The sequence below is a fragment of the Cimex lectularius genome, unplaced genomic scaffold (genome assembly GCF_000648675.2).
Source record: "Cimex lectularius strain Harlan isolate CLEC.00 unplaced genomic scaffold, Clec_2.1 scaffold52, whole genome shotgun sequence".
Classification (NCBI taxonomy): domain Eukaryota; kingdom Metazoa; phylum Arthropoda; class Insecta; order Hemiptera; family Cimicidae; genus Cimex; species Cimex lectularius.
The window spans coordinates 1506398-1527842 of NW_019392742.1; the positions used below are offsets into that span (position 1 = coordinate 1506398).

Below are 21445 nucleotides of genomic sequence, written 5' to 3' on the forward strand. Positions count from 1 at the left end.
ATAGTTAACAAGCGATATTAATGATAAATGGTGTACATTATGCCGTAAATTTCGTAATTTACAATATATGGGTAGGATATGCATAAACTTTTGACTTTTGGTTGATTTTTTCATCGTATTATATTAACCATTGGGAGCACTTTTATAAAACGTTTCTCAACAGTAATCTACACGTAATAAGCTTTTCGACGAGGGAAAACAGCTAAATAACAGCTACATATGATCAGCGGCGCCTTTAATTCAGTCTCGTAAGTCGTTTTGTTCTGGAATTTAATATCCTTAACTTAATTAAGTTCTAGTCTAGCGTATAATTTATGAAGAAGTGCAGAATTGATTTTCTATTCTTACCCATAAAGTTTAACAATTATAGTGGAACGTTTTTACGTTAGATTTAAGATTTGTGAAAGCCGCTTTGTTGATATTTTCCGTCGAGCAGAGGCTCGCATGGATTGCTGTAAACAGAAATTGTTTCCGCAGATTTGGCAGGTTGCGAAGACAAAGTTTCGGTAGATTAGGCGTCATCAGTGACGACATGATGATCGTCCGCCATTCAACCGATACTCGGGAAACCACTTTCATGGCTATCATCATCAATCAAATTTCTAAAGTATTCCATGTGGTCAAAGTATTTTCCAATAAAACAATATTATTTAATAAATGTTCAATCCTATCAAGAATTCTATGCGTATGTGCTTTTTGATGATGCATAATTGACGGAAACGCAAGAATGGTTTTGTTTTCAAAGGTGTAATTAGCTGAAAGTTAGTCACGAAGTGTTTAAACATCAATTGATCATCGATAAAGGCGGCAGAGAAGTTAAACTCAATCCTGAATCGCTCCTGTTTAGCATAACAAGTGTCATCATCAGTTTACGGTCGCTGATGAAATTTGATTCTCTATAAACCCGGCAAAATTTTCCCGAATAGTCACGTTGTTCATGAATTGTTTTCAGGCCGTTGTGTTGTGTCTTCTGCTACTAAATTAAAAGAAAAAATCATTACGCTTGTTCTTGTTCACAATGAATAAAAAATAAATTTTTATATTAAAATGGTTTATTAAAAATTAGACAGGTCAAAAATTATTGAAATAGAATAGGTTGTTGGAATAAATTGCTAAAAAACTTAAAAGCCCAGAGCAAGAATTTAATTTTTACTCTAGTTCCCTAATCTTTTTCTCTCTTTTGGAACTCTACCTTTCTCACATTCGCTCTCTCTCTCTCTCTCTCTCTCTCTCTCTCTCTCTCTCTCTCTCTCTCTCTCTCTCTCTCTCTCTCTCTCTCTCACTCCCTCTCTTATTGTAAGAGAGGTCCATGAGACCTAATTCTGCGTAGCTAAATAAAACGCTATTAATCAATAGCGTCATCTTGTCCTCCCTTCCTCTCCCTCTCTATCTCTGCCTATCTATTTATCTATCTATCTATCTATTACATACCTATCTATATATCTATCCAGATCTTATAGGAAGTGAATTCTATAGTTAGGTAGATTGCGAGATTGCGCTATATATCTATTTATCTCTTGAGATGGATCATGTATAGGCAGGTATACAGATATCTACTCTTTAAAATGAAGAGTAAGTATAAAGTAGAGTGTGTATGTAAGACAGATACAATAGTAAATAAAACGTTCATTCAATTCTAGAGAGTCTCCTGATTTGCTTCTGAAATCTCGTCGATTAGGAGAGGACCAGTTTTTTTGCAAATTGAGCAATGAGCTCAACCTGAGGTTTTATCTTAATAGAAACAGTAATAGCCACTTTTAGACTTCATCAATCCTACTATTAATACCTTACCAGAATATTTATGTAATTTTGTCTTCATATTAACGTTCAATTATATCTAACCTACAGGCTTTGAACATTCTCAGACGTCTAATTTAAACTCGGAAAATAAGATTTGAATGTGCACTGAATTATTACATTATGAAATTGAATTAAGTGGATTTATATTATCCTATGTATTGATGCTAGGGCAATTGCAGTGTTTACATTTTCATGTAAACTATTATGGGATGTAAAGGGGCAAAATAAATGTTTTGTTTGCTAAACTACCTCATAGCAAGGTGATACGTAATATGAAATGATGTTTCTAAATTATTGCGATGCATGCTGTATTGAAAGACCTGTTTTTCAGTTATCAATTATGCTCTTACGAAAAAATGTCCCCTTGCCAATTACATAAATAATTTGTACATCGTTCCCAATAACGAATAATTTTTTTTTATTACATAAAAGGGTCCGGAATTAATAAGGAGCTGTTCAAACAGGGCCCTAGTTGTTTTATGTGTCTTTCAGGCGAACCCTCGCCCTCGTGCATTCACGGCCGGTCTTCGCACAGCCCCCGAGAGCTCGTTCATATTTTATGCCCTGCTCTTTTTTTTTTTTTTTTCCAGCACTGACTTTTTTGAGGGAAATTAATTTTTAACCCTCCGCTTAGTTTGGACACATTTGCCAGAAAACTCTCTTCGGCGGCTTGCATTCCGCGTTAATAATTCTCTATTAATAACGACTTTGTTTTTACAAGATTCAGTCGTGTTTTTTTCCCAAGACGTTCGAGGGTAACTTCGTTAAAAGCGAACATTATGAAACATCACCATTTTAACGATCAACAGGCTCTGAACTCGGAGTTTCCATATAAACTGGAAATGTTATTATAATAAGCATGACAAGACAAGTAACCCTCTGGCGAAAGTAAGGCTTGTTCTCTCATAAACGAGGTAATGGTCTTAGATTTCTGACTAAGTTTCACCGCTTCCAGCAGTTATCCCTGTGAATCCTCGGTTTCTCCACTATTTACCATTTGGCTAAGCTGTTCTACATTTAAACTTCTATATTTCGGTTGTTCAAACGTACACCTTTCTGACCAGTCCTGTTTCACCCTCTCTATACTAAGATAATTTAATTAATTAAATTTAATTAGTCGCGTAACAACTCAATTCACTCTTTTAACATTAAGTAACTGGTAATTGTTAAAAACCTATCATCTTTGACAGCCTATCCACGGTGTGATGGTATGTCAAATGCGTCTAGGCCTTTCTTCATCTTTAGAATTGAGTCTGGGTACTTTGTCAAGGTACTATCGAGGAAACGTTCGTTAAACTGTGATCTTCTGTGTCTTAGCCAGCGATGATAGGTGGACCAGTTAGTTTGACCATACACGACCAAACTGCCAATTCATCACCTCGCAAGCCTCAGAAAGAAACTCCACAACAGCTTTTAGTGACTCTTTAGATATGGAAATCGTTCAGTTGGTCTAGGATATTTCCAGGATAAGGAGGATAACAACTCATCGCTGCGGAAGAGGCGCGAAGAACTATAAAGACTCTACCTAGACTAAATGCCATCCACGTTTATAGGTAAGGCGTCCGACCACTCACCCACGCGATAGAACGCCATGTTTATTTACACCAGTACTCTAGGCCCTACTATGCGCCTTTAAGAGCTATTGTATCCCCGTTCTTTGCCTAAAGCACACCGGTGAGTCCTATTTCATCAAGGAACTTGATTAATAGGCCTGGTTTCAAGGGTTGAATCTCTTCTATCGACGCATTGTACATCCCAAAGCACTTCCTCCTGCGGGCAAGTGTAGCACCGCAGTTTGTTAGTAGGTGTGTTTGTGTCCCCCCTGCCTCTTTGAAGAATCTGCATGGTTAATTGGTAACTGGTCTCTAAGTTTTAAAGAATTGATTTACAGGTTCTCGACCGTATGGTCAAATCAAAATATATGAAAATACAATTTATTGTATATAGGAAGACAAAGATTTACCGCTGGATTAATTATTTTCATTGGCTTCGACTTATCAGATTACCACCTAAAGAAAATCTAAAAAAAAAGACCTACAGATTTTCTATATAAAGGGAGACTCTGAATATGTATGCCCTGTCCGATTGTAAAGCTTTAGCCCGGAAATTAACGAAGGGAACCGAATTAAGTACGAAAATTTCTAAAATCAAGTTCACTTTTCTTGTTTTACCAATAGAAAAGTCCTAGGAGGGTCATTTGCACAATACATTGTTAAGGCCATGGTATAAAGAGTCTGGGACCGTTTAAATAAATAAAACGCTTTTTGACCCCGATGCAACCAAACCCTGGAAACCAAACGACCCTGTCATCATTAATGTTTAACACCCTTTGAAAAAGACATAATCCTCTCAATAACTAGAGAAAAGCGCAAACCGTAAATCTTAACGAAGCTGAAAAGCAAAACAGAATTTTCAAGTCCGATTAGTAGTTCTTTTAGTTTATCTCATCATGTCTGCGTTTTGACTTTGATTCATCAAGGGTATAAGTAACGTGAGGTAAGCCAAAGCGCCGAATGTCGAAAATAACAGGTATGATGATCGGAAACGTAACCAATCCGCAGACCTCGAAAAGAAATTTCACAATAGCCTTTAGTAACCCTTCAATAAGAGCAGTTTTGTTGGTTGGTTATGGTTAGAAAAGTTAGGGCCAAAACAGTAATGACAAGGATGATCGTAAAAAACCAATCTACAAGTTCATCAACAAGAAATATCACCATATAATTTGCATATTCTTCAATATTGGTGCTGTAAGAGTAGTTTGCTTGTTCAAGTACATAATCATGTGGAAGCAAGACAACAAGAGTTCGGCTGAAGAGGGCGAAATGCTGAAAACAATGGAGAAAGGCAACTCAGATGAAAACCGGATATACCACAGGGTTATATACACAAAAACGGCAATATTTGAGATACCTGTCTGTTCCATGACCATCTGAATATGGCGAAAACAATGAGCGCAATCGACCAAAACGATTGGAAACCAGCCATAAGGAAAAACATCATTGTTATAATGATAAAATATAATGAAACACTTACTAACGCTCTACCGATGTCCTGGTTCCTTTTATCTTTCAGGAGGACTTCTACTTCTACTATAAGAGTTGTTTGCTTGGTCATGGGTACAAGAGGTCAAATAACTAAATAATTGGTTTTATAAAACCATATAAAAATTAATTACAATTAAAATTTTATAAAATTAAATATAAAACCAGAAAATTCTTGTTTAAATGAATGCAATTAAAATTAAAAGTTATATAAAATTAAACATAAAAATACACAACTAAATACGATATTTGCAAGGTTATAAACTGAAAAATAATTATTGCATATTTAAAAAAATCTGTAACTAATGTAAGAATATTTTTTCTTTTTTTTTTACATTTTTCTAATTAATATTCACGTGGACATAGATAACAATCCACTTTATCTTTGTTCTATTTCTCAAATTAAAATAACAATCTATATTTTTACATTTAATTTTAATTGTAATTCATTTTCATGTGTTCTTTTAAGTGCCTAATTATTTTCTATTTTACAAATAAATCGAGAATATACAGGAATTTTACTTAGTTTAACGTTTTTTAATACTTGAAAGAAAGGGTTCATTGGAAGTTAATTTGACGGGAAAACTCTAAGTGCGTAGGCCCACTCTACTAATAAATTTGTGTTGTAAAACAATGTTAATAAAAAAAATTTATTGCCTGTTGAAACGTGGTCTTTGTAATGAGAAATTTTTTTTTGAATATACTGTCTAATTACGGTCCAAAAATAAATACAATATCTAAAAAAAAGTAGCATCCCTTGTGGGGATCGAACCCACGACCTTTGGATTAGAAGTCCAACGCGCTATCCACTGCGCCAAAGGGACGGTTGGCAAACTACGGCTTCAACTCGTACTAAGCCTTGGCCTGCCTCCCACGGCCTAACTCCTTTCCTTTATCCACCTTTCTAGACTTGACAAAGTTCAAGAAGTCAAGCCTAACCAGTTGACATTTTTCATTTTTATTCAAAATTATATTATTTTTAAATTATTATTATTAGGTTTTTCGCTTTAGAGAAAAAAACCTATGGGGTGTCGTCTACTTTTGACATCCTCAAACATTTACATAAACCGAAAATGTTTTTTTATATGCTTGAAGAAGTAATTAATTATATTAAATCAACTTTAATGACTTAAATTGTAAGAAGACTGATATTAAAAGGATTCAATATAATACAAAATATGAACCTACATCTTTTACCAACTTAATAATATTTCTTTATTCAAGTATATACTTTTGTTTTTGTGCTATATTGAGCTTTCATTATAAACTTAACTTTTTCTGATAATAATGAATAATGTTTATGTACAATTTTAATAAATCATACTTACCATCTAAGGTCTTGGTTGAGACGAAAAAGTCAGTCACGGAGTGGGTTCGAATCTCACTAGTGACACTGTCTTTTTCTCTTTAAAACACGTTCTTACTCATAGTTTGTAAATCCTATCAAATTAATAGAAATTATAAAAATGGGGTGAGTATGCTGTTTAATCTCTTTCAAAAATATTAGACATTAAACTGTAAGAACTATCTTTGAAAGAGACTGACTTTTTCATCTCAACCAAGACCCTAAACGGAAAGTATAATTAATTTATAAAATCGTACACACACTTATTTTGGTATCTATATATATTTTAAAGAGATTAACAACATACTCACCTCACCTTTATCATTTCAATTAATTTGCTAGTGAAAGCATTTAATGGATTTATTGGTCGTTTCAGATCATTCCTGTCTGCTTACCTTCACTGATTTGATTTCACTTAATTTTTCTTAATCTTCAGTTGTGGGTTTTTGCGTCATTTTCTTAGTCGAGTTCTTTCTATATATGTGTGAACAGTAAAAGATTCTAAGTTTTTCACGTCAGAATCCTGGTTTAAACGAATAGTTGCTCCTTTAACAAATTTTCTCTTCATCTTATAAGTTACACTAATTTTGACCTACAAGCATTGATTAAATTTCAATTTAATATGTGAAAAGCGAGATTTGTTATCATCTGACAAACTGAGGCCGAGTCTCCGGGGAAGAAATGAATCGTTTATTTAACTTTTACTGGAGGAAAGCTGGCCTGGATAACTTTAACTTGCATTAGCTGATTACTTGAGAACAAATGTGGGACTGGTACGTAATTGCGGACACCTCTCCGACGCCAAAAGCAATCAGGGCAATATTCTTTCCGAGCACACCTTTGTTACTTAGAAAACGTAAATATTAACTTTAACTTTTATATTTCCATCTAAATTTAATTATAATAATTGGTAATGGGTTCATTTTCAGTTGTTAAGGTCTAATTGAAATATTTATTCAACAGCCGTGTAGTGGATGTCAACCCCTTGTAGAAAATATTAATTTCTTTTACTAACATGAAATAATGGAGCGGTACCATTATTATTATTAATTAAAGTATTGACATAAAACAAATAAAGATCCCAAAGATACACTAAAATAAGGCTAACAATTTTGTTAAGTTCGCAGACAGCCACAGAACTCAGACTTTACAGGTTTACTAGCCAAGCAAACTTGTGATCGAGTTTGCCATCAGAGCTTAGAGTTCTTAACTTTTTATCTGGGCATTTTTTTACAGACTTTGAATGGAATTCCCTCTCTACGTATGCTGGTGTTCCTATGAGTAGCTTTTGGACCCCACCCTTTACCAGGTGTACAGCGCTGACATCCCATCCGAACCTCAAAGCTCAACATTGACCATTGCAGACGATACAGAGATCCTCTCAAGAAACTCGCATCCTGACATTCCACTCTAAACCTTCAACAGTTCACTTGCAGAGTGTTGGTGTGAAAATTAAAGAATAATATTTAACACTGACAAATCCATGAATGTAACCTTCACTCTTCGTAAAAGATCTTTCCTTCAGTTTACTTCAATGATACCATCCCGCCCAACTAAGGATGAGGTACGGTACCTAGAAGTGTACATCGACAAACAACAAGACATGACACTACACAGGTCTCTCTTGCACTTTTCGATAAACGTTCTGACTTTCGTCTCAAAAAATTAAGGCTGGTTTATGACACTGCAGTTAGGCTGATATAGACTACGGACTGTGTGTGTTTTCACCCAAAACATTCCGACATCCGTCGCTTCCAAACTGACAATTCCATAATCCTAAGAAAAATCCTTGATGCTCTAATTATTGTGTACAACGAAACTACTCATACAGACAATATTCCTTTCGTCCAAGAGAGAATGCGCTCCCGTTAATTACATAAATCTCTCCCAACATGCATAAATCCTCAAATTGCGAAACTCCTCTTTCTCCATACTTTCACTCACATTCCCTTCAACCTCCCTCCGTCTGGGGTCTCTATGGTGGCCCCTATACAGCCTCGTCAACAGGCAGTTCAAGCTCTCTAATCATGCGGATCCTCCAATACCCGTTCCATTTCGTAAAGCCTAGTACGCACTGGGACTTTGTCGCAGATTCTCGGATACACGTCGCTGACTCATTGCCCTCAAAAAAACATCGTTGCTCCGGAAATCGTATCCGCACTGACTCAATGTTGGGCAACATTAGATAAAAAATCCCATTTAACATGGGATTCAAAAAATACTTTAATGCAGCACATTAGATTCACGATTCATGTCGCAGAGCGTCTCGAAGGCAAGAAAATGAATCCCACACGCAGCTACGCGACAGAGTCCGACGAATCAACGAAGGATCTTTCTCCACGAACACTCAGGATCGTCTCACACTCTTTGGCCATCACCCAACACTCGTTTTGGTACGTCAGCCATTCGCAGTTTTCGATTAAATACCTCGTTACTTTGTTTTACGAAAACCTAGACCCCGAGAGCAAACAAGTATTGAAAAATATTTCAACCAAATGAAATTCTTATCCTATGACGAATATGTGGACCATCGGCAAAGGAAGGCCAAAACTATCGTACGATTCGACTAGGGTCTTTTGAGCTGTTGACATCAATTTATTAACTGCCAACAGCACAACCGCTGTTAATGTTTTCAAAGAGTGAATAAGGTTTTCGAAATTAAACGACATAAATAAATTCTTATTGTCTTTAACTATAGTAAGGCTTACCATCGAGGGTGGATTGTTCAAATGACTATAAAAATGGCAAAGAAAAGGTTGATATGCCTACGTTCATAAAATTAAACTTCGTTTTACGGGCCCGGTTTATGCTATTGAGCGGATATAACTTGGAAATGAAAGCCCAAGTTAATAGTCATGGAGGGCGAGACGGTGGCAATTATTTATTGACAATCGCACGCGTTTCAGCCCAGAGCCGGTGGGGGTTAATAAATAAATACGCATAATTATAACGATAACTCGAAGCAGGTGGCACGTTCAGAGCCTCTTTGCCGTTGTAAACTTCGAGAATCAACTCTGCCCTCTTTCCATCAAATATGGATGGAGGTTCTTCAAAAAGCGTTTCCCACCGCGGACAACGAACTGTTTCACTAAGTTGAAATGAAGCACTTTGCCGAAATGTAAGCTTATGAAGAATACAACAAATAAAGCTCTAAAGAAAACATTTTTCATTAATTCACGTTATTTTTAACAAGCGCCCTGTTATGAAAATAAGCCATGGGACTTAGGAAGTGAAGAGTAATAGATTCATAAAATATATATAATTCTGTTGCCTACCGTAAATTTTTTTAACAGTCGTGTTTGTTCGAAAGTGTTCAACAAGTTGTAATAGTTAAGGGACCTAGTTAAGTGGTAATTATGAACTTCAGGCAAAAACTGTTAGCTAATTAAAGTATGGCTTTATAAATGTTTCAGTTATGGATAAAGAAAATTTTATTTATTTGATTAATAACTTTCATATCTATAACATTTAAGATAGGCAGTAATAATTGAAAAACTATAGTAAACATAAGTTGGTTCAGTCGCTCTATCCTCCCGGTCTTCCTCAGCGGGTTTTCGTTGTTGGCCATGTGTACTATATCTTCAGTCGTGTACTTTTCACAATTTTAACAGGACAAAATAAGATACAAACTCACCACCTACAGGATAGTCAATACCGAAACAAAAGACCAATCAAACAGCGACGATAATCAGACAGGCAGACCAGAATGATTGAACAAACTACTGGTTTAATACGCGTCAGACCTGAACAAGAAGTCTTAGTATAGTCTTTAATGAACGGTAGCGATAGTTGTTAGGCTGGCAGGGATATAAGCAGGTTAAGACAAATAAAACCCAACTTAAAATAGGAAAATTCTTTCCGACATTTCAAATACAGAGTAAACTTCAGATTCAATATTGTTCCTCAACAATTCATACAAGTCTTTAGTGAACTAATTATTTAGAGATCGTGAAATGCGATCTCGTGTGATGTAGGTTTGGAAAAAACATTTTATTTATCCAAACATTGTTGTAGATGTAATTTTCAGGGTATAGTATACTGCGCCATTTAAGAGCTATTGTATCCCCCGTACTCTGCCTAAAGCACATCGGTGAGTCCTATTTCATCAAGAAACTTGATTAATAGGCCCGGTTTCAGTGGTTGAAGCTCTTCTATGGTCACATTATACATCCCAAAATATTTCCTCCTGCGGGCTAGTGTAGCTCCGCAGTTTGTTAGTAGATGTGTTGGTATCTCTTCTGCCTCTTTGGAGAATCTGCATGTGCCATCTTGGATTATTACAATCTTCTTTATATGTCCATTTAACTTGCACTGTCCTGTTAGGAATCCTATTAGGATTCGCAGTTTGTTCCTGCTTCCCTCACACATTCTGTAATTTCTTTTCTTCCAAAATTGGTTAGAAGATTCTTGGATTGTCGTGTCCAATGAGTGAATTCCATAGTTCCTTCATTTTCGTTTTGTCCTTCTGTCTGAGATACTCGTTAATAATGTGGGTTCCTATGCCATAGAAGGGTTCAGGTCCAGTCAGCACTGTAGCAGCTCTTTGCCTTTCTATGATGTCCGCTTTCTCGTTGCCTTCTACTCCCTATGTCCTGGGACCCAGCAGAGGCTGACTTTGTTCTGCGTTCGTAATATGTTTAGTTTGGTTTTGCAGTTCAGCATCATCCTTGAACTAATGATATTTGAGCTTAGTGCTTTGATGGCTGCTTGGCTATCTGACATGATAGCTATATTCTTGTTGTTTGACTCAGGTTGAGTTGGGTATATCTTTTGATCGCATGAATCTCTGCTTGGAAGATACTGGTGTATTTTCCCACGGGTTCTGAGTATTTGGTTGCAGGACCGAATACTCCTGCCCCTGTACCTTCTTGTGTTCGAGATCCATCTGTGTACCAAAGGATGGTGCCATTTTTTAAAAAGGTTTTTCCCTCTCGTTCCCATTCTTTTTTGCTACCTAGGTTTATTTGGAACATTGTTGAATTTACAAATACATGTAAGATGTGAAAAAATGAATTTATACAATGATAGAAATTTTAGATCCAATCAGAGTATTTGTACTCCCTCAAAGTGTTTGTTTTCTGTGCAGATGTGTCATTACCGTCTGTCGTGTTGAGAGTGTCAGTGTGATATTAATGTTTTTTGTTTATATATGTTAGATTTTGGAGGAATGGGGAAGGAAGTAGGGATGGAAATTCATTTTTTTATGAAGAGTCGGCTTCATTGAGGTGAAAGGGACCGACAATGGAAAAAAGGGTTAATACAATAGTTTGTCGTTCAGGCTTTGTTAGCTTTTCAGGATTATTAGGGAAAGGAGAGATAAATTGTTGACGATTTGGACTATGTAGAATTGTTTGATGAGTGTAATGTAATGATATGTTGTATTATATGTTTTGTTTGTTATATCTAATGAATTTGATTTATGATATTAGCGTAGCTGCGGCTGAGTTTACATGTGTCGTTTCTGTAATTGATGCTTGAAATGTAAAATATTTCTAGAAATGTGTGGTGATTAGTGACCGTTAATCGATATTTATTTAGAAATCGTGAGATGCAGTCTGGTGTGATGTAGGTTTCAGAAAAACAATTTCTTTATCGTGCCAACGTTTCGATCTTTATTGAGATCATCTTCAGGGCTCAAAGTGTTTGTCTTCTGTGTAATTGTGCCATTCTTGCGTGTCGTGTCGAGAGTGCCCCCCTGAAAGATTATCGCTTAACAGAATATCCGTCCGATATGTAAAGCCGTCTTAAAATGCTCAGTACGTTAAAATCTAACAGAAAGTTTAATGTAAAGCACAGAAGCTTCAATAAAATATTCAGACAAGATATTGACATCAAGATCAAAGTAGTAAAATTTCCCTCCATCGCGTATTACTACAGAGGAAAATGATGTTAAAACGGACATGAGTCGTTTGTGGTTTAACGCAAATGTCCCCTAAGTGAACGCTTGGGTCAACCGCAACTTTACTACGTCTGCCCGACGAAGCATTTTTATTGGACTTAACTTTGAAATCGATAGCAAAACACGAAGTATGATTCCCGTTTTAACTTGACTTAATTACGATTACTTTACGGTAATTGCAAAGATAGAGCTTTTTTACTGAAAAATACGTTATACAAACTATGAGGGTGAAATACAATGCTTTACGTAAAAAAATAATGTTGAACTATTGATAAACGAGCTTCCGATACTGCGATTAGGTTTTGTCACGAGAAACACGTTTGTTGGGTCTAAATGTTGCAAAACATTGGGCCCAATTTTTACCTCAACAAACAAATATCAAATGGATTCCCCTTATCATTTTCAACTGGGCTAATGCCATCCTATCTACATCAACATCGTGTTGTCCAGAACTACAACAATGAAAACAGAAAACGGATAGTTCTACAGAAAGACAAAAGGAACCCGGATATTAATATGGCGTTAATTAGGATTTCAATGTATTTTTTCTTTACAACTAACAATCTCTAACAATGATACTTAAATTGCTGACTTGACAGACCAATGAGGCCTGAAAGGTGATGAACCTTAGATTGCTGGTTACAGTCATGTTGATCTGCCTGCTCTCTCTATTTTAGAATGTCAGAAGAAATTTGCTCATCTTCGATGCTGGGCTTATTTCCTAGTATTAACCTGCTTATAGCCAGACCAACCAAACTACTCTCATAAATACTGAACATTCTTTAAACGCTATTTTGAGATTTCTTGTTGATGTTTGCGGGGTGACAAACTCTAGTTTGGTTGTTTTCGCCCACCGTTATTTAAGTACTCTGGATCTATATATGGTTTGGATGAAAAATCAAATTTAGTTGTCATTGCCAAGCTTTCGACCTATTTTAAGGTCATCGTCAGGGCAAAACATTTTAAAGATGTCTTCAAATTGACATAATAAAGTTTTTAATAAATGGTTTCAAATGCCTTACTTCAGCTCCAATATTGCTAAGATCAATGGATAGGAGTCTGTCTTTAAAGAAATTTGAAAACATTTATTGAAAACTTAAATATGTCGTTTGTTTTTCCCTGATGATGCCCTTAATAAGTCAAAAGCTTGGCAGATTGGATCTGTTTTATATTCCAGTCCGAGATTTAAAGTATTCATGAGTGAAATAGTAATCAGTACATCTAACACTTTAAACAGTATTTAAGTCCGTTATATTTCGTGGTCGATTGACCGAATAACTTGTTTCAATTAATTAATCTTTATGTAAGGTCTTCATTGATATGAAAAAGTCAGTGTCACGAGTGGATTCGAACCCACAACCTTCGGCTTAATACACCGCTGTTGTACCACTTGAGCTATCGTGACTTCGATCCACTCGGACACCAACTTCCCATCTCAACCAACCTCGAATTTTCCTCCTTTTTGCCATTTTTCAAAGATTAAACGACATTTGAAAAATGGCAAAAAGGGTTTAAGTATGACAGAAGGAATTCCACCAACATCGGTGGTTGGTTTGTTTCATTGCTTTAACCTGCTTGGATCATTGATGACGAACTACTGATATAGCAGTAGTATGGAAAATATCTAAAAGGTACGGTGATATTTCTAATTGAGGTCTGTGAGTTGATGAACCTGTACGTAGCTCATATCCAACTGATCTGCCCGTCCGCATTATTATCTCAGAAGAGTTTCACTCCACTTACACCTCTGATGACCAAATCACCCTTCTAGCAGTTATTATTGAAATGTGAAGTGATTTTTCTTGTTGAGTTCTATGGAGTGATGAACTTGTATGACGTTTAACTTTAGAAATTTGATATCATTGATATCAAAGGTTAGCAAGAATCATTTGAAAATTGAGATTATTTCTACGTTATACACGGCAACTTTGTAATGCTGCGAGCCTTTGACATCGGACACCATTTTTTATGCAAAACAGCTACTAAAGAAGTTCATTGAGGCGGGAAATGAAAAAGAGGGTCAAACAACCCTCCTTTAGACAGTTTAGACCATTGAATGTCCGAGAGGTTTCAAATACCAATCACTTGTGTTTTCACGTTTAAATAGCTTTTGTCCATTCTGAACGCGTTTGGACGATTTGGCCTCGATGGTCTCGCTCATTTGTCTGAAAGAGGGAGAGAACCGTAAAGGGGAGTCAGGCCCATAGAGGGATAGAATAGAAAAGAAAAGTCCGATAAGGGCGAGGGTAAAAGGAATCTGGGCCCTGTTATAAGCCCTCCGACAACGCCGGCCTAACTCTATTCAGCCCAAAGGGCCCCAATTAGCTCTTGCTGAATCTACGAGGCTTCTTTATGCGTCTAGCAACCGACGGCGCATTCATTCCTAATTAAACGTCCTCCGAACAAATCAGACTTCATGCATGCTTTGTGACTCACATGTAATGCAAACATCATCGGTCAAACAGGATGGCTGATGGAAAACAAACTTTCGGGTCAGAAAAGAAAAATGTTTAAAATGATATGCTTTGATATTTATACTTCTCTTCTTCATTCCTAGTTGTTGGCTTATTTTAAGTTATTATATCTATTTCGGGGTTTACATACACTTAGTATTTTACTTAGACTTAGTTAAAAATTAAAGATTAATTAAGTCATTTTTATTAATATAATTTTCAATAATCACAAAGTTGTGGTAAAATTGCTGAAACAGACACGTACCTCGTTTTATTTTTGGCAACGCGAAAACCAGTAGGTTGTTATGTATTATAGATATTTGATTGGTTATCCGTTGTTTGTTTTTTTTCATTTTTTTACGAGGGTTCTCAACAGCACAGGTTATATCAACCCTCGGGGTGCCGGTGTATTTGAAAAAAAGCCCATTTGTAAGTAAATATGTCGGGTTCGAATGCAGGGCCACTGGATTCGTACCCGGGACCTTTAACTTACAGTGATGAGCGCCGTGTCAACGCCTAAAGCATTGCGGCCATCGACGCCCCCTGTTATTCGTATTATTTGAGTATCCTATATTCTTTTCAAAGTGGTGTACTGTTAATTTACATATTTTTTTATTTATACATAATTTTACATTATTTAATTTTAAATTTACTCATTTAAATTTTTCCACAATTATATTTCATTCTTATGTTATTTTTTTTTAAGTTTTATTTCATCACATTTGCTTTTATTTGCTTTTTTGCTTTAAATTTTCCTTTGTGTTTTTTTTCTAATCTTTATACATTTTAAAAATGTTTTTATATTGCTTTCAAAGCTAGGTAGGCTAAGATAGCTCAGGTGGTTAGAGCAGCGACGTATTTAGCCGAAGGCCGTGGGTTCGAATCCCGCTCGTGACAGTAACTTTTTCCTCTCAACCTTAGAGAAAAAGAATAAATAATTGAAATTGCTTACAAATTTTATTTTTATTAAATCCATTATCTGTCTGATTGGCCAAATTACTTCTTTCAATTAATTAATCTTTTTATGTAAGGTTTTGGTTGAGATGAAAAGTTAGTGTCACGAGCGGGATTCGAACCCACGGCCTTCGGCTAAATACGCCGCTGCTCTAACCATTTGAGCCCAATACGTCGAAGGTTGAGGGTTCGAATCCCGCTCGTGATACTGACTTTTTTTTTATGTTGTATGTTTATATTGTTGTATTCCAAATGTATAGATGTATTTTCAAGTTAGTTCTATCAACTTCGCATCATTATTTTCTTTATCTAAAATCTAAGCACCATAAAAATTAAATTTATGTTCAGTTTTTTTGCGTCTTGTCCTAATCCAGTGTTTTTTCTGTTGGTTCACTCTTTTATAACAACCGTATGACCCGTTTTTCCAATGTATCTTTTTGCATGAACATTGTAATTTATACACTGCAATGTACAGTTTTAGTTTTGCTTTGATATTTCATCTTGCTGACTTGTGAATGATAAAACTAATAAATCATTTTTACCCAACATTGAAGTTAACGGGAAAACAGTATGGCTAGGCAGACTAAAATGATTTTAAATGACCTAAGTACAAAATAAATAAGTTTAAAACTTAAGTTTATCATTTGTAAATTCATGGCGGACAGGAAAAAATGTCAAATAAGAGTTTCAACAATCCGATAGGACTTTCAAACAACGAAAAAGTTCTCTTTACAGGGTGATAAATGGAGTTGTCAAATTTTCTTGATCCCGAAGATTGAGACGACCGAGCAAAGTGGAAGTTTTACCATTGAAATAAAGCCTCCCAAACTGCGCGCAGGGGCCCGGAGTGGCGCGGCATCCCAAGGCGAGAATGTGGGATTTATTCAAAACAGTTTGGGACTGAATATGTAAAGATTCCCATTATACTTGAACTTGGAACTTATATACATACTATTTGCTGATGCTGGCCGACTCTTCCGCTCGGAATCTCGCCAATGCAATATGCATTCCGTAAAGCCACCACCGCCGCCGGCCGGGCCCCGAGCTCGTATTCAGAATTCGTTTACAGCACAATCCCCGCCCAAACCACAACCAGTGGCAACGAATATGAAAATAATTCTTTCCCTAGTCCATTCTGACATATAAAAGTAGAATGAAATTAATTCGAGCCGCAGACACATTGCTAAACAGAGGGGTTTCTCTTAAAAAGGATCCTTTTTTTCATAAGTGGAAATGGACCAGCCTCATTTGAAAGATAAGAAACTTCAATTAATGTTTCAGAGTTTGAAGTAGTTCAACAACACATAATTTGTAGTTTGTGATAAAGGTATATCACACGAATATGTCTGTGAGTGGAAAAACGTCTAAATGTTGTAGGAAGATGGCTTGAGAAAATGGGTTTAAACATAAATCCTAAAAATTTATCTCACAACTTCTACAAGAAGAAGGAAGCTGAATCTGAAATCCACTATAAAATATGGTCTGAATTTTTTCCATAGAAAAACGTACCTAGGTATGACATTGAACAAAAGCTCCAATGGATAAAACAGATAGACTACATTCTACATAAAGTCATTGCTCTACTACAAACTAAAAATTGACCAGAGTTTATGAAGCAAAAACTGGAAAATAAACCCCAGGATGGCGTATTGGTTATAAACCACAACTAAAGCTCTATTAAGATGGCCAAAAACAATGAACAAGGAGAATAGCTAGTTTGAAGAAGAAGAATAGAAGTTTCAAAGTCTACAAAGACCACCTTCCACCTTTATATATTCACATGCAAAATACGACTTTCGGGAGTACCAACAGACTAACAAAGGTACAAAGAAACAAATCCAGATATAAGGTGGAGCCACCACGAAATTCTGGACAGAATTTAAAATAAATGAGATGACTTTGAGGGTACATGCAAAATGATTGAAAAACCCAACTTTGACAGGCCGTTCCAAGAAGTCATAAATATAGAAAATTTTGGAAGAAATATCAGGAAGGGGCCCCTAATATAGTACACAGATGGTAGGAGTTAAAGGGCCGAACTACTCTATCAAAGCCACTTAGACTGTTCCCAACAACCTTCCAAGCTGAGAACCACGCAATGCTGTGCACAGGATTTAATAAAGAAAAATATGAAAGGATCACCGATTTACATACTCTCAGACAGTCAGGTAGCTACGAAGCACGAAATGCGTACGCTTTGAACTCCAAACTGATTTGGGAATGACTTAAGTAAACTGCCTAATAGCTCTAGGAAAAAACAACATTACGTTAAAGTGTGTTCTGGGACATGAAGGTGTAAAAGGAAACAGGCTAACCAACTAGCAAAAAAGAAGCAGCCCTCTCACCCATGTACGCCGGAGTGTGTGGTTCAGTTGGAGCTGGAAAAATTGAGACAGAAAAACTCAAGCACTAACAAAAGCATCAGGTATGAGGCAAACTAAGAAATTGATAAATATCTTAAAAAGGAAAACGAAGGAACTCCTCTCTCTTAGAAATCTCTCAGCTGGGAGGATTTGAGGAAAATTATAGATTATAGGCCTATATGCCGGCCAGAGTCCCCTTTACTACCAAAGACAGAAACATGTATCGATCAGGAGGAACCAGGGTCATCTGCACATATCCTTTGTGAATATGAATTATTAGCCCGGTTACGGTACAGCCACGATAAGGCAAGTCTAACGCCAAAAGAGGAGTGAAGAGGTACCGAGGAAAGTGCTTAGGCTTTTTAGGAAAAAGTGCACTTTCCAAGGTATGGTTATAATTTATAGGGGTTCCAAAATAGATCTATATTGGTCGCAGTGTAAGAAAAGATTTTCGAAATCCTTATTCAACCCTCAAATCTTAAACATTAAGTGAGCAATATTTATTTCTTTTAATTGTATCATCCCAATTAAAAATGTTTTGATTAAGAAGAAGGATGAAACATGTAGTATGACATGAACAAAATTTAACAACACAAATTTGTTTCGCTTGCATAAATATGAGCAGAAGCGACTACTCAGAAAGATGGTTAAAACGAAGTGTTTAGAAATACGATTTTGACATCAAAACAAAAACGATTCTTGCTAATTGTAAGGAGTAAAATTACATATAATCTAATACAGATTCTCACTAATCGGTTTATGTACAATCCTTTTGCCTCATATTTTAAAACCTGTTATCAAGGATTCAAGCGGCTTTGTCGACAAAGACTGTTCCCTTTCTTTATGTTGGCCTACTTGGCGAGTATTCCACGTGCCATCCAAGTTCATCCTTTTATTTTATATACCATTAATCAACAAAAATTTAAATTATGTTGTACACATTTTAATTTGTATATATATATATCCATTTCGGTCAGTAAAAAAGGCTCAATATTAAAAATATACTAGAATAAGGTGGCATAAGAAGATTGATTAAATCGTAAATGTATATCCCCAGTATGGAAATTGACAAAAAATTGCGAAAAAAAGTGTCGCCATTGGATTTTCGTGTTTCGATCAGTGGGCAGGTTTTACTATCGGCTGGAATGCTTGGGCATCAATCAATCAATCAATTCCACACAGCCGTCTTTTTCGGTTTAGTATTCAGCCTCCGCTCTTCCATCTTCAGGCGGTTGTCAAGTCACGAGCCATCCATCTTCGGGAAAAGTGATGTGAACCGGTTTTACACTATTCCGCCGGTCATCGGGAAAATCTGAAATTTCGGCTGGACCTTTTTAGAAAGCGGAGGATGGAAAAAAAGTGAATTTTTTTACCATTTTTTAATCAGTGTAGCAATTTTGTTTTATGTCTTATGATATAGTTTTAAAGACATTTCAAATGAGTCTAGGAATGCTTTGGTGCAGATCCTAAAAGTAGATTTATGCTGAATAGTAGATAACTAGTACATGTTGATATTTTCGTTTAGTGTATCTTGTCGTTCTATTTTGTGTGGTCGAGATGCAAATACACTCAAAGACAAAAGCCGGAAACTTGTATTTACTTGTGTACATTCCATAATGATAGGTATGCGTGCTTAATAGTTTAAAATGTAAACAAAATTAATACTTGTTGTTTACCTTTACAGTGTTCCTAATCCTTTCACATCGTTAGATTAAAAAATAAGAATTCCTTTCCAGAGCTTACTTGACGAGTGAGTTAATTTTTTTTAATGTTGTTTTCTTGTTATGTTTTCTTTGATGAAACAATAAATTTGAGTAAACAATTAATTATTAATGTATTAATTGTCATTTTTTGGCTTAAAGCATGGTAACGTCCGTTACGTCGGCCAAGTCCTAGGTGTGCCACGCACTATCATCCATGATCACCTTAAGTCTCGATTGAAGGTAAGTTGTCTATAGACGATCGTTTTATTGCTCTTAAAGGACTATGGAACCGTTATTTGGCGGCTCACTTTAAGGAAATCACCTACAAACGTAGTGTAAGAGTGAATTCACAGTCATCAGAAGTGTTGGTGAGAATAGCCAAGAGTCTATAGACGTCCCGCAACAGGTTCTGTACTATGCAAATCAGCATCTCGTTCGGACAATTAGCAATGTAGGGTTTGATTTGTGGCAATCAGATGATGGGGACCGTGTGCGGACAATACGTGGAGAACGCTTTGCTACATGTGCCGTGCTTGAGTGTTATGGTATGGAGTGGAATCGAAGCCCATACCCTTACCAAATTGATTATCGTACGGAATGGATCTTTGACTGCACTAAGGTACATTGAGGTAGTTCTTCTGGAAGGTTTGGTCCCATTCACTCCGTTTATTGGGAACAACTTCGTCTTATTGCATCATAATGCTCGACTGCATCTCGAGTTGTCATTACTTGGAGAACGTAGGGATTACCACAATGAATTGGCCAGCACGTTCTCCTGACATGAATCCCATAGAACACTTACGGGACATGGTAAAGAGACGAGTTAGACATCGTTCGCAGCCTCTAACAAGCATTAGCAAACCGCTCTTGAAGAATAAGATTCTCTTTCACAAGAAGAAATTTTGCTTATTTGCTCGATGCCTAGGAGTCTTAAGGCCCTCTGCGAAGCCAGAGGGGGTACTACGCGTTATTAAGAGCAAAACTAGGTAAAAAATTGTTAATTAAATTTTAATATAGCACTACAACATTAGTTTCCTGTGTTTTGATGAATTTTCTTTCAAATCATGATAATTATATCATTTTTATTAATACTCATGAATTTCTATCTCGTTTAATTTGATTAATATTAAAATAACTATATTGTAATTAATATAACGATAAAAATACATACGCACAGTATGAAATAACCAATAAAATACGGGTGACCAGGTTTTTTAATCTTTGGGTGTATGAAAAAACTAAATTTGTTGAAGTCGTGAGGAGCGGTCCAGAATGAGGTAGTTTAGAAAAACACCACTTCATTTTTTCCGGACGTTTCGACTTTTATTCGGGTCATCTTCAGGCCCTGAATAAAGGTCGGAACGTCGGTAAAAAAATGAAATAGGTGTTTTTATAAACTAACTCATTCTCGACCGCTCCTCACGATTTCAACAAATTATGAAAGAACAGGTCACTAAGGAACACACAAAAAAATTAAACTTTTGGTCAAGTATGTTTAAATTTGTTTAAATTAAGTATAAAGCAGGAAGATTTAACAAAACGCATATAGCATTGCACAAGAAATGTCCACTTCAGCTCATGGAAGAAAAATCCAGGCTTAAATGTTCTTAAGTTTCTCAATGTGGAATATGTACTTTGTTATAAATAAACACTATTTCTAACTATCAAGCTAGATTCTATCCTCCTAAAAAATGTAATAATTTTAAGAATTAAAAAGAAGACCAATCACCCTCGTTAATAAGCAAATTTGAATTTTTATCCCTTTCAGTAATTAAAAACTTTTGTACCTTACTATGCCGAGGTGGCTGGTTATTTACAAGTAACTTTACCGGATATTCAATTAGTTTTAATGTGTTTTTAGATGTGAAAATTATAAAAGTTAAAATT

The 21445-nt window shown here is 35.9% G+C and overlaps 1 protein-coding gene and 1 non-coding gene across 4 annotated transcripts in view; one reads left to right on the plus strand and one right to left on the minus strand.

The window, feature by feature from the left end:
• The window catches only part of LOC106666759, a 139741-nt gene that overhangs the window by 57766 nt on the left and 60530 nt on the right, over nt 1–21445 (plus strand). Inside the window, exon 2 of one of the 3 annotated variants that reach the window (XM_024227113.1) lies at nt 19718–19798. The exons of the other annotated variants lie outside the window; for them this stretch is intronic. The gene's annotated coding sequence lies outside the window, so the exon portion shown is untranslated. The remainder of the gene's footprint in view (nt 1–19717; nt 19799–21445) is intronic. 3 annotated transcript variants of the gene reach the window in all.
• Nucleotides 5593–5665, minus strand: Trnar-ucu. Its single transcript has one exon. It is a non-coding gene; the product is annotated as a tRNA-Arg (tRNA).